The 14,571-nt window shown below is 42.0% G+C and overlaps 1 protein-coding gene across 1 annotated transcript in view; it reads left to right on the top strand.

Annotated features, from left to right (window-relative positions):
- Window positions 1-14,571, top strand: part of SKIV2L_2 (Helicase SKI2W) — a 46,155-nt gene that overhangs the window by 2,381 nt on the left and 29,203 nt on the right. Inside the window, exons 2-3 of the mRNA XM_051210478.1 lie at window positions 1-12,801; window positions 13,872-14,025. The gene's annotated coding sequence lies outside the window, so the exon portion shown is untranslated. The remainder of the gene's footprint in view (window positions 12,802-13,871; window positions 14,026-14,571) is intronic.

The following is a 14,571-nucleotide window of genomic DNA, read 5'->3' as shown; positions in this document are numbered from 1 at the left end:
ACTGAGGCTGTTATCGTGCGTGCGATCGAAAAAGTTAGGGATAGTGTTTTTAACAAACTTGGTTCTCGACTTTCTCATAATCGATCTGTACTCAGACCAGGAGCTATCAAATATGAGTCAGCAGCAATTGATGTTGTTTTGGATGCCTCTCTCTCAATTGTTCCTCGTGAGACTTTGGCCAATTGGACTGGTTCAACTGAAATTGGCATTAGTTCTTCGTCAAGTACTGAAAGTTTGAATCATGGTAAGAGGGTAGATATAAATAAGAAAACAAAAGAGCTGCTGGAAAAAAGAATTCGAAATTCCAAACCTCAACCGTCATACATCTTTCAGGTACGCTTTTGTGTATTAATGTCTTAAATATCTGGCATTATGTGTTCAAATAGTTATTTGTACAAAATTTTGATGGGAACTGAACTTGATAAAATATACTGTGTAACTGTCTCTTGACTTTATTGTACGCTTTCTACCCATCACCCACCAGTAAGTGGAATATAAACAGTATGTCGCTCCTATTATCATGGTTGTAGCTAGTTGGTTAGGTATTTCCTAACGTTATATTTTGTATAGCTTAAATACTTAATACAAGAAAGTGCACTCACCACTTCTGATACCGCCGTCTATATTGTTGTGTATCGATCATTGACGTTTCTAATAACGACTGTGGGATATAGTTTAATTGTGGGTCATCTCGATTTCTGAGTGTACTTTCGGTTGCTGTGGGATCCCGACTAGCCGGATGTCATGTGCAAGGTAATGAAAAGATATAACACCCTCACAACTGTTAACTCTTCCTTCAGTCACAGAAACATCCTTAGGGACTAATATACCGCTCGTTTAACTCTAAATCATTAACACACTGAAGGCTGATACTATGTTATAGTAACTGGACCCTTTTTGGACAATGGCTTTAAACTTCACGAAGTCTACAGGCAATAAACTTTAATCGTTGACGAGAACGGTAACCAAAGTACTGTCTGCATTAAGTGATTGAAAGTTGTGGATCTGAGAATTAGTCCTTTTCTTGGTTTGTCATCGTCACAACATCTTATGATAACGCGGTAAAGTAACTATACAGAATCACACAACACATAAAAACAACATCAAGTTTTGTTGTGCGCTAAAAATTGACTAGTTCAGGTCATACTATATGGTTCCTGTGACAACTGAACGATTGCTGCACTTTTGTTTTAATTTTAAAGTAACGAGTTTCAGTATTCCATATGCTTCAACGTGACTATTTATTTCGATAAAAGATCTCAGTTGAAATATGGCTTCAATAAATAGTTTTGTCGAACTGTTTTCATATTGTGAACCAAAATGACCGCAACACGAATACTTAAAACTGATTTCTATATATCTTCTGTTAAAGCCTGTTGATAAAATGTCCTGAGAGTATATTCCACTTAATCAGCATTTATTTTATGTAGGGCGTTTAACTTTTAGTTTTCCTTAGCATCATTGACTCGAGTTATTTTTATGTTGTTTTGATTTTAACCACAGTAATATGAATTTTCACACTTCTGTAGATTTTATTGGTGTGGATGTATCATTCAAAACTACAGATTGTCTTATCTATAACATAAGTTATTGTGTAGTCGTGTATCATGTTGCTACATACTCATAATTCTGAGAAAAAGTCTACATCATCGCATATAATTCTGATTTGTCATTTACTAACAAAGCACTTACCTTTCAGCTAGTAGGCTGCTGGTTAAAACTATCACTTAAAGCGATTTGAGCAACCGGAGAGAATCATTGGCCCTCACACAAGGTGTAGATCAACACCAATTCCCGACCGAAGCTGCTACCTTGACGCGGTGGTCGGGCTTGCCTATCGTGATGACCCAACGGAGCTATATTGGCTGGAACATATGTTCCTGTAGGTTCTACCATGCCAGGCAAGTCGATCGGAGAACGGTAAGACTAAAAGCAGCAACTCAAGGTCTGAGGGCGAAGTCGTACTGCTGACTGCAGAGGGGGTGTGACAGCAGTAAGGTGTTTCCCTCGGACAACCAGCATCTGCAGTGATGCTGCCTTCCCACAAGGAGGGGTGGGGTTAGAAAAGGTCGACCCTAAAAATGTCACACCTCACCTTACCTCACGGATTTCCGTCTCCGGCGGTAAAGCCCTTTGAAGAACGGAGCTAACACATTAAAAACCTTCCACGAAAAGGCCGTGCGCGACCGGCCTCAAGCAGTTGTCCCCTGGGCTTTGCGGTCACGCTCACAGGTCGTTAAGACCAACACTAATCCAATTTCCTTCTCAGGTTCCTCAAGAAATACCCTTCCACGGTGTGGGTAGCCGGGAAGTGATATCAGCCCTCATACCCGTAACAGCACACGAGACCAAGTTGGTCACATTCAAATCCTTCCTACACCTCCTAATACCTCTCTTATCTCCATGACTAACCCTCCTCACGTCTCTTTATCACCTCGCACCGCTAGGGCAAACGATTCGAGTACGCGGAACGTTATTCCTGGTCTCCTGAAACCACGCTCTAAACTACACGTAGGAGCTTTTAACGTACGAACACTGTGCCAAATAGGACAGCAGGCTTCCTTAGCTAGGACTTTAGAATCTCGCGCCATCGATGTGTGCTGCGTCTCTGAAACGCGCATACAGGATCCGAGTAGCGTCATTCATTTAACCTCACCATGCCAAAATAAAGAACCGACTCGATTTACGCTTCGTGTATCTGGAAGCCCTGATTCTGCTTCCCGTGGCCTCGCCGGCGTAGGTATAGCATTGAGTCCTAGGGCAAAACTAGCTCTCTTAGAGTGGATCCCAGTAGACAGCCGTTTGTGCGCTGTTCGACTGAACGGAACAGTAAGAATCCGGAAAGATAGGAACACTCGTCGTTGCCTCTTCGTCGTTTCTACCTATTCTCCCACTGACTGCAGCTCAGATGATGTAAAAGATGAGTTTTACAGAAAGCTTTCCGACCTTCTCCGAAAAGCTAGGCGCTCTGATGTAGTCATAGTGGCCGGTGACTTTTATGCTTAAGTAGGTAAACTAAGCGATAGGGAAAGACACCTAGGTGGATCTTATGGTGTCGTGGCTCAAAGAACAGATAATGGCGACCGTCTGTTGCAGCTATGCTCAGATAACCGCCTGTTCCTTGCAAATACTAATTTTAAGCATAAGGAAAAACATCTTTTAACATGGCGACCTCTTAATTCGTCCCAACGTTGGACCCAAATAGATCACATCGCTATCAGCCACCGATGGAGGGGCTCGATAGAAGACTGTCGCTCATTCTGGAGCACATGCTTAGTTTCAGATCATGCTCTAGTGCGAGCGCGTATTTGCTTGCGTCTTACTGGACGTAGGAAAGACGCTGCAAGGAAACCTCTTAGGGGCCTACTTAATGATAGTCAAGCTAAGAGTATATTTGGGGAACAACTAGGAAAACAGTTAGGCAGCCATGTATGTGATGCCCACCCCGAGGCAGCATGGAATGATATCCGAAAAGCTGTGGAAACAGCAGTGATATCTGCTAGTAAGGTAAACCAGAAGGTTAGGGAGCACCACTGGATCTCAGCAGCATCTATCGCACTGATAGATGCCCGGAAACTCACCTGGCTCTGAACATAATGAAGAGCGGAGTCAGCTTAAGCGCAAGCTGACAAGAAGTCTACGCAATGATCGTGAACAGTGGTGGGTAGCGAAAGCAAGAGAGATGGAAAAGGCAGCGGCAATAGGTAATAACAGACAATTGTTCAGACTCGTTAGGTATTAGGAACCCGACTGTAGCCCCCAAATGCCCTGGTACGGCCGAGAGTGGGGAGAGCCCGCTCTCCCTCTCGAAATGCTCTCGCACGGCCACGCGTATATAGCCTCTGCCAGGGAAGTCCTACTCACTGCCTTCTCGTGGCGGGGGTGTTGTTTACGAAAATGAGAGGACGAAAAGCGAATTTCCGGCACTTTAACCGGATTCAAAACCAATGGTGCACATGGGCTCCAGTATCCTGCGGGAACAAATGGCGTATGAACCAATTGTTGGTCACCGGCATCCATGGGACTGCATCTCCTCACGATGCTCCACTGCCTTGTGGATCAGACCTTCAGGTCGAAGGCTCGGGGTGTGGCTACCTAAGAAAACCACCTGCTTCAGTTTGGGTACCCGGGCAGTATCACAGCCCTCACACATATCGAATGAGATTTGTGTGGCGCATATGTATTTGGTGCCTCTTTGTACCAATATCTATGTGTTGAAATAAATAAATAAATAAACCCGACTGTTAGCGAAACAATCTCAGAGAAAGATGGACATATTATACATTCTCAATCCAGGAGATTGGATCGATGGGCAGAACACTTTAGGGATCAGTTCAACTGGCCTTCAGCTACACTTCGGTTTCCCACGATCTCTAGTCAACCTGAATGGCAAGTTAATGTACGAAGTTGAAAAAGCCATAAGAAATCTGAAGCGTGGGAGAGCAGCAGGTCCTGACAGGTTTACTCCTGAGATTTTTAAGGATGGTGGTCCAGTATCAGCAGTGAGATTAACTGAGGTCTTAGGTAGAATTTGGGAACTGGACGTAATCCCATCTGACTGGTCTCAATCACTGATTGTGCCAGTCTATAAGAAAGGACAAAAGTCCTCTTGTGACAATCACAGAGGAATCAGTTTGACTAATATAGTGTCTAAAATATTAGCTTCAATAATACTTCAACGCCTAACTAAAGCTCGTGAAGAGCAGACTAGGGAAAATCAGGCTGGTTTTCGACCTGGACGTGGTTGTATAGACCAGATATTCACACTAGGTCAGGTTCTAGAACACAGACACACATTCAGATGCCCCACAATCGTAGTATTTCTCGACCTTAAGGCGGCATTCGACTCTGTTGATCGTGAGGTTCTATGGCAGTGTTTGTCACTGAAAGGAGTATCAAAGAAGTACATTAACCTTATAAAGGCTCTCTACTCGAACACAACTGGTAGAGTGAGAGCTTATGGCGAACTGTCATCAAAATTGATTACCTCAAGTGGTGTTCGTCAGGACTGTCCACTCTCCCCATTCTTGTTCAACTTTGTGGTGGACGTACTTTTAGAGATAACACTCTCCTCATCTAAATTTCCAGGTGTTGAAATTTTACCGGGAGGTTCACTTGTTGACTTAGAATATGCAGATGACATAGTTTTATTTGGTGAAGACGCTGACAAAATGCAGAGTCTTCTGACCACTCTAAGCAACAATGCAAGCATGTTCGGGATGCGATTCTCTCCCTCGAAATGCAAAATGTTGCTTCAGGATTGGGTTACATCGACACCCGAACTAATGATAGGGAGTGAAGTAGTTGAGCGTGTCGACCGCTTCACTAATCTTTGAAGTCTCATCAGTCTCTGTGGCCTGGCGTGTGACGAAATTTCAGCACGGATACAGAAGGCTCGATTAGCTTTTGCCAACTTGCGTCATTTATGGCGTAGGCGAGATATCTGTCTATCAACCAAAGGACGTGTTTACTGCGCAGCAGTTCGTTCCGTCCTACTTTATGGCAGTGAAACATGGCCGGTAAGAGTAGAGGATATTCGTAGGTTACTAGTATTCGATCATAGGTGTCTTCGAAACATTGCCCGTATGTCATGGGACCATCGAGTAAGTAACACAGTTGTTAGGAAACGGGTACTAGGTAAGGATGGCAAATCAATTGATGAAGTAGTGAAACTTCATCAGTTGAGATGGCTGGGATATGTGTTACGTATGCCCAACGACCGACTGCTTCGACGTGCGATGTTCAATGGTATAGGAGTAGGTTGGAAGAAAGTTAGGGGCGGCCAGACCAAAACATGGCACAAGTCCATGAAGTCACTGACAAGTGAACTGAGTCATATTGATAGGTGTAGACTACCTGGTTGAGGACCGCGAGATGATAGCAACCGATGGTTAGAGACCTTGAATGATATGGCTCAAAATCGTTTGCATTGGTGTGCGCTGGTGCATCCACTCTTTGTGTTCTTCCAAATTCTAATCTTCTGAATTCTTCATGTCCCTTTTTTCCTCTTTCCAAATTTATTTCACTGTATTGTACTCCTTGAATAACATCTTCAAACCCTAATTTTTCTGATTACAGCTTATAATTTTACTACATTTAACACTACGGGATTTGAATCGACAACTGCATCTCTGTGCTAATGTGGTGTGGCAACTCGAACTGATGTACGTACGTACGAAGTTCTACGTTGTTACTGACTGACTGACTGAATTGCTTTAATCTGTACTAAGTAGATGACTTTTACTATCTATTTATTTAAACAAATATATATTGGTACGGGAGTGCGCCGAATATATAAGCGCCACACAAAACAATGAGAATCTGAGAAGAAAAAAAAAGTGAGGAACGTAAAAAAAATAATAAAACAATAACGAAGAGATTGGTGTAAGGTAGTGTAATAATAATAATAGCAATAGTAGGGGAACAGAAGGGTACAATCAGAAGAAATCTTTCAATTAAGGAAGATACAACCACTTTTTTTATGAAGTAAAAGAAGTTCACAGCAGGATCGCCACTGGCTTCTATTCTGAGCCATATCTGATAACGTTTCTAGCCACTGTGTAGCACCATCTCTCGAACCCCAACCAGAGAGTCGTGAAGGACCGACACAAGCCAGTCCTTTGCAGCTTTCTTTCATACCACGACACCATGTCATATACTGACCACCTCTCCACTTTTTCAAACCAGTCCCAGAGTCGGCAAATAATGCACGATGTGGAATTCTCTGGGACGACATTCGTAGAACATGTCCAAGCCACTGAAGTCGGTGTTTGAAGATGGTGACATCAATTGAATTATCGTCTCTGTGCCCGAACTCACGATGCCGAACCTCTGCATTACTAACATGGTGTTGCCACTGGATGTCAGCAATCCTTCGGAGACAACGATGACCGAACACAGAGAGTCGTCTAACGTCCTCAACCTAGGAGAGGCCAGGTTTCACAAGCATAGAGCAAAACTGCTCTCACCGATGCGTTGTAGATCCGACCTTTTACAGCCAGACTGACATCATGAAGGCGTCGAAGATGGCCCAGATTGGCTTAAGCCGCTCTTGCTTTCACTATACGTGAATTGTTCTCATCACTCACGCCACCACCAGCAATTATGTAGCTACCCAGATGCACGAACTTCTCGACTACTTCTATCTTCTCACCATCCAGAGTGAGTACAGGATTAGTATCCTGCCAGTCTTGTAGAAGTACTTTGCACATCGAAGGTGCAAAGCACATACCATACCTACGGACACTGATTGCCAACTGATTAAGTGCGGATTGCATACCTTGGGCATTATCGCACAGTAAGACAATATCATCCGCATACTCAAGGTCGAGAAGTCTTTCTCCAGGCAACAGATTTACACCACCATTACTTACATTCATCAGAGCTGTTTCCAGAATGTCATCTATGGCAATGTTGAAGAGGAATGGTGAGATCGGGCAACCCTGTCTAACCCCACTGCTCGAATAGAACAATGGAGAGAGGTGGTTGTATGCCCTCACTCTGCTTGAGGTGTTTGTATATAGGGCCTTTAGGATGTTAATAAACTTCTCAGGCACACCCTTCTTCAATAGACAATCCCAGAGAACAGTCCTATCCAACGAATAGAAGGCAGCCCTGATGTCAAGAAACACTACGATTGTTGGACTGTGATAAGTATGACGGTGTTCTAACATTTGGTGGAGGGTGAAGATATGATCAATACATCCTCGACCAGAACGAAACCCAGCCTGCTCCTCGAGAGTCAATCTTTCTCGAGTTTTGAACAACCTACGAAGCCAATAGCTTGGACACAATCGGAAGTAGACTTATCCCCTGATAGTTGTTACAGGAACGACGTGAACCGTTTTTAAAGATAGGGACAACTATCGACTCATTCCATGACGTTGGTACACTCTCTAGCTCCCACACCTTTGTAAACAACGTCGTCAGTTCCTTAGCCAGAAAGTCACCACCATCTTTAAAAAGAGCCGGAGGTAAGTCATCTGGGCCAGGTGATTTGTAGCGTTTAAAGAGTTGGAGTTCCTTGCAGACTTCCGCCTCATTTGGTGGATCAGTCGTCACCGGCTATGGAGGGCAGGACAGTCTGACCGATGTTGCCGAGGCAGCAGGCCAGTTGAACTGCCCTTCAAAAAATTCTGCCCATCGTCCAAGACGTCAATGGATGTTAGTGATTGGCATCCCGTCATCCTCACAGATTGTTTCGCTCACACCAGAATTCTTGCTGACAGTGGCTCGGATGAGTTGGAAGAGCTTCCGGTAATTACCAGATGCAGCTGCTGCTTCCAGCTCATTAGCACGCTCCGACCACCATGCTTCTCGGTCCTTACACAAGCTTTGCCCAATTTCACTACGTAACAACCTTCGTTTGTGGTCAAACTCACGGTCACCCGGAGTAGACCGACGGGCTTCAATGAGTTGTAAGGAGCCTGAAGAAACCCAGTGCTTATAAGCGGGACGTTTCGCGAACCCACAACTGACTGTACCCGCCATTTTCATGGCGTCATGCTATTGCAACTAATGCTCATCTATACTTTTCGGTGGAATGGTAGCTAGCCTAGAAGCTAGCTCGGTTCGATACTTACTAGCAACAGAAGTTGCAACCAGCTTGCTAACATCAATCCGTTGGTGGCGGTCACTTCGTTGTCCACTGAAAAGTAAGGTAAGATTGGCGCAGACCAAGGCATGGTCAGAGTCCAGATAGGTACTCCAAAAGGAGCGGCAGTCTTGTACACAACCACGCCAGAGGAAGCTGATCGCGGTGTGATCAATCTGAGTCCAGGCTTGAGATGCAGTGGGAGGACGCCAGGTGGCACATCGGCGATGACTGTGCCGAAAGTTAGTGCTAGCCAGAAACAGGTTGTGGTCTGTGCACAGTTGCAGTAGACGGTCCCCGTTATCTGTCCTGCGACCAACAAGTCCCCATCGGCCACCTAAACGACTCTCTTCTGTGCCTAGACGCGAATTTGTAGTACTTCACCAGAGTCTTGAGTACGGGTCTCGGATAGACAGCAAACATCAATATTAAGACTTTCCAAAGACATAGCCAGCCCTATCTGTTGTCCGACCTACATAAATGTGCGAACGTTGAAGGCAGCCAGTTTGAGTGGTGCACGTGGTTTCATAAAAACTGCGTCAGTATTCGTATTCGGTGGTAACATACAATTTTCAACCGGACAGTGACTCGAGAACGTTTAGATACAATCGGATTTCCACCATAGACAAGCTGCTGTGTAAGTCGAAAAAAATAAGTATAAACAGAGTGGGAATAAGCGAAGGTGAATAATTACGTATTAAATAATAATAATAATAATAATAATAGCAATAATAATAATTGAATCATTTGAATGTTCGTCGAAGCAAATGAATTAGTTTCCATGATCATAGACAGTTCAGTTCATTAATTGTGTGTGGGCTGTGATACTGCCCGGGTGCCCAAACCGAAGCAGGTGGTTATCTTAGGGGGCCACACCCCGAGCCTTCGACCTAATGGTCTAACCCACAAGGCAGTGGAGCATCGTAGATGACGTAAACAATCCTGTAGCCTTTTTTCCATTTAGATTTTAATTATATTGTTGAAAAGTAGGAAGGTACTTAGCGCTTTCTGCATTCAGATTCTTGAGACTTCGAACCTAATTTAAATTAATACTAGAGAACACACTGGTTTCTGTTTCATTATCCATTGCTGATGTATTGTAAAACTAGCAAATTCCTATTATTCCTCCTACATCGACTTTCAACATTAAACCTCCTGCTTTGGTTTCCTCCTCAAGTGTCACCATAGCCAACGATTCTAGTGCGTAAAACATTGTCCCAGGTCTACTGAAACCGCGCTCCAAACTACACATTAGAGCCTTCAACGTACGCACCCTGTGTCAAATTGCCCAGCAGGCGTCCTGGGCTAAAACCCTAGGATCTCGTACCATTGATATATGCTGTGTCTCCGAAACACACATACAGGATCCTAGTGTGGTCATTCACTTGACGTCAAAAAGGATAGTCGATGGGATGCACTTTCCGTGTATCTGGCGACGCGGTGGCTAGTTTTCGTGAACTGGCGGGTGTGACATAGCACTAAGTACGAGGGCAGAACAAGGACTATTGGAGTGGATCCCCGTTAACAGTCGTCTATATGTTGTTCGGCTCAACAGCTCCGTTAGAACTCGGAAGGATAGGGACACACATCGTTGCCTTTTCGTTGTTTCTGCCTATGGTCCCACTGATTGCAGCCCGGATGAAGTGAAAGATGAGTTTTACAGGAAGCTTTCTGAACTTCTTTATAATTCTGAACGCTCAGACATAGTACTCGTAGCAGCTAGCTCAGATGAATTGGCTCCAGAGATCTTTAAGTATGGTGGTTCAATTTTAGCGATTAGGTTGACTGATATTTTAGCTAAAATCTGGGAGTTTGACGTAATCCCATGTGGCTGGTCACAATCACTTATCGTCCCAATATATAAGAAAGGGTCAAAATCATCCAGTGACAACCATAGAGGGATTAGTTTGACTAATACAGCATGTAAAATATTAGCGTCAATAATTATCGATCGCCTGACTAAGACTCGTGAACTGCAAACACGAGAAAATCAGGCTGGCTTCAGACCTGGTCGTGGCTGCATCGACCACGTATTCACCATTCGTCAGGTTCTAGAACACAAGCATGCAAGCAGCATTTGACTCTGTAAACCGAGAGGTTCTATGGCAGTGTCTGTCATTAAAAGGCGTACTTCAGAAGTACATAAACCTTGTGAAGGCTCTTTACTCGAACACTACTAGTCAAGTTATAGCATAAGGTGAACTGTCATCTGATTTTGCAACTTCACGTGGTGTCCGTCAAGGCTGTCCACTTTCTCTATTTTTGTTCAACTTCATCATAGACATACTGATAGAAATAACGCTCTCATCGACTGAATTTTCGTGCATTGATTTTCTACCAGGAGGTCCATTTATCGACTTAGAATAGACAGATGATATAGTCATGTTTGGTGAAGACGCTGATAAAATGCAGTCTTTTGGTAGCACTGAGTAACAAGGCCAGAATGTTTGGGATGCGTTTCCTCCTCTAAATGCAAGTTGTTGCTTCAGGACTGGTCTGCGGCAACGCCTGAACTTAGGATAGGGAGTGAAGTATTCGAACGCGTCGACAACTGCACTTATCTTGAAGTCTGTTCGGCCCTAACGGTTTGGCATCTGACGAGTTCTCGGCACGGATTCAGAATGTTCGTTTGGCTTTTGCCAACTCACACCAATGGCGAATGCGAGTTATTCACCTATCAATTAAGGGACGAGTATATTGTGCGGCAGTTCGTTCTGTTTTACTTTATGGCTGCGAAACGTGGCTATTAAGAGTAGAAGATACTCGTAAGCTACTAGTATTTGACCAAAGATGTCTTAGAAATATTGCTTGCATCTGCTATTATCACCGGGTGAGTAATGATGAATTATACGCAGGGTATTAGGGAATGACGGTAAATGCGTTGATGAGGTTGTGAACCTTCATTGACTGAAATGGTTGGGCCACGTATTACTCAGGCCCAACCACCAATTATCATGACGCACAATGGTAACCGATGTTGGGGATGGTTGGAAGAAAGTTAGGGGCGGCCAGACCGAAACGTGGCATCAGTGCTTGGGGCCACTAACTTCTAGGTTAAGCCATGTTGGTAGATGCAGACTACTTGGTTGGGGTCCGCGTGACTGTCGTTAGAGACTGAGTGACATGGCTGAGAATCGATCACAATATTGTAGGTGTATACACTCACTGTCTTCCCTTAAACTATGGGAATAAAATCGCTCCATATCTTTCTGTCTACGAACTAATTCTTTCTTCCTGTACTATGTCCTTAGATGCAATGTTTCTTTTATATATTGCAACCAGTGAATGAAGTACGTCTATGAATCCTGTGTTCATCTTGTGCTAATGAGGTATGGTAACGTGGACCGATGCATATATGTGCCTGGTCCTACGTTGTAGCTGACTGCATGACTTACTGATAGCGAATTACTTTGGAACTAGTATCTGTTCTATGAAAAGGCAAATATTGATAACTTTATTGTAGTGTGGGCTACTTATGCGGACTGATATAAGTAGGATGTTATAGGATTTCGAAGTGAAATGCCTACCGACAGAATATTGAAATCAAGAGAAGAGGATGGAAAACAGAGAGCAATCGGAATAACAACAGAATTGGAAGAATGATGGAGTATGTAAAGGATAACTCAAAGAAGATGTGCAGATGATGTATTTAATGTATGACAATCATATTTTACAAAGTCACTTTGTGATTTTACATAAAATAATAAATCTTTTTACTTCACCAAGTCTTCGTTCACTACGGTATTAATGTTAATAGAGTTTATTTATCCGACTGCAAAAACATTTAAAATTTTCGTATTTTATTTAAAAATTACAATTAATCCACTAAAATACAAATGGGAAAATTAAATTTGTTAATCTCTATGGTGTAAATTTTTTGTAGTAATCTACTATCAAATGATTTAATACAATTATATCAATAGTTTTCATAATTCCGATTTCTAGGAGGATACCACTTGTGAACTCCCACCTTTAACTGAACTTGTCGACAACCCGGCATTCAATTGGGAATTTGAACTAGATACCTTTCAAAAACAAGCTATTTTGTGCCTTGAGCGTAATCAAACAGTCTTTGTAGCAGCCCATACTTCGGCTGGGAAGACGGTTGTCGCAGAATATGCTTGTGCTCTCTGTCGACGTCGGGGCACAAGAGTTATCTATACGAGTCCGATTAAAGCTTTATCGAATCAAAAGTTTTATGATTTCAGGTATACTGTTCTCACCGTATCTTGGGATAAATCGCGTTTTAATTTGGTAGCTAATAGCTTCTTTTTTATATTTAGTGTGAACCTTGAAAAATGTAGTTCTTATTTTGTTTTCAATTTTTTAATAGGTGTCTTAAAATAAAAAATATAATGCTTAGTATTTCAGTCATTGTAGACCATTTCAAATTGAAATTAGTGAAGGTACCGCTTGCGAAATCATACTACCTACAACCTAATAATCTCAGTCTCTTTTTAAGACTTTGATCCAACAATGAACCTTATCTATCAGGGATAAGCTTTTGTAAGTAAGAAGCTGATAATCCAAATCATCGTTGAATATAATCAGTCAAGATTCCATGCTCACAACAGACAGCTGAAACGATTGATCGAACACTGACTAGTCTTAATTCCCTCATCATTTAGGCATAACGACAGTGAAACACAAAAATCCCTCTCAACTCTTATAGAGGTTGAAAATTTGACGGTAAATATTCTGTGCTTCTGTTCTTTTTGCTGTGCCATTCACTTATATATAGTGGTCGTTCTTCTAGTTAGTTGTATTGTATGTTTGAACTTGAGGGTTGTGTTGAGATTTTTTTGTCGTCGGTTTATGGGAGTCAATAAAAATTTCCATTTGAGTTAGTTTCACAATTTACTAAACCACTTCGCCATCCCATTGTTGAGGTACTTATCTGTAGTGTTTTTATATTCCTTAAGTAATCCTGGCAACTAGATTTCTAGGTGAAATTAACAGTGCTTAACTGCATATATCTTACATATCGTTTTTCAATAACGTTTTCTAGACAAACTTTTTACTACTGAAAAATAGTATATAATTTTGTCTTTACTGTGTGTTACACCAAACACTTTTATTTTTAATAATTAATCTGGAAAGTTTGAAAAAATTAATTCGGGTAGCGAAAAGTATTAAATAGCATAAAAGCCTAAAATTTAGCATTAAAATACAATTCGATACGTCTACCTGATGCCAGCTGTAATTAACAGCAGACTATTGCTAACCTGGTTTGTTGTCTCCTAACTACCATTTTCATATTTTTTGAAATGGATTGTAGACAGACATTCGGAGATAGTGTTGGACTAATTACAGGTGATATCAAACTGGCTCCCGAATCTACAATTCTAATAATGACCACGGAAATTCTGCATAACATGTTGTGTAACGATGCTGATGTTATCAGAGATCTGGAAATAGTCATTATGGACGAAGCAAGTATTTTTTAAAATATTTATTGCCTATATGTTCATAATTCTCTTCATACTGGTTTATTTATTTGTTTGAACACATAAATATCGGTACGAAGGGTCACCGAAGAGATATGCGCCACACAAGTCATGTGATTTGTGTATGGACTGTGATACTACTCGGGTACCCAGATCGAAACAAAATCCAATTCAGCATTTACATATATATTCATAAACCCAGCTGTATCCCACCGTATTAATTTTCCCAAAAACCTTATTGATTATAGGGTTTATAGTTGAATCTCTAGTTTAACGATCTACAATACTAGGAATTAGTCTTGTACTTGGGCACACCTTTCGATTTCAGTTTGTAATCCATGAACCATGTGTCAAGCTTAAAATGCCTTTGTAAGTGAGTAATGTTTAAAATTCATGGTTTAACAGTTGTGAACTAAGGACAATCCAATAAACTGCACAGGTCAATTTTCTTTTTACAATTGTATTTCTGTAATTTGTCATTTTTTGATTATTTTAGCCTATTTAGTAACGTACTCTATTTCTTAAAATCAT

This window comes from Schistosoma haematobium, chromosome ZW, assembly GCF_000699445.3.
Source record: "Schistosoma haematobium chromosome ZW, whole genome shotgun sequence".
Taxonomy (NCBI): Eukaryota; Metazoa; Platyhelminthes; class Trematoda; order Strigeidida; family Schistosomatidae; genus Schistosoma; species Schistosoma haematobium.
This window is presented reverse-complemented; position numbering and strand designations above follow the sequence as displayed.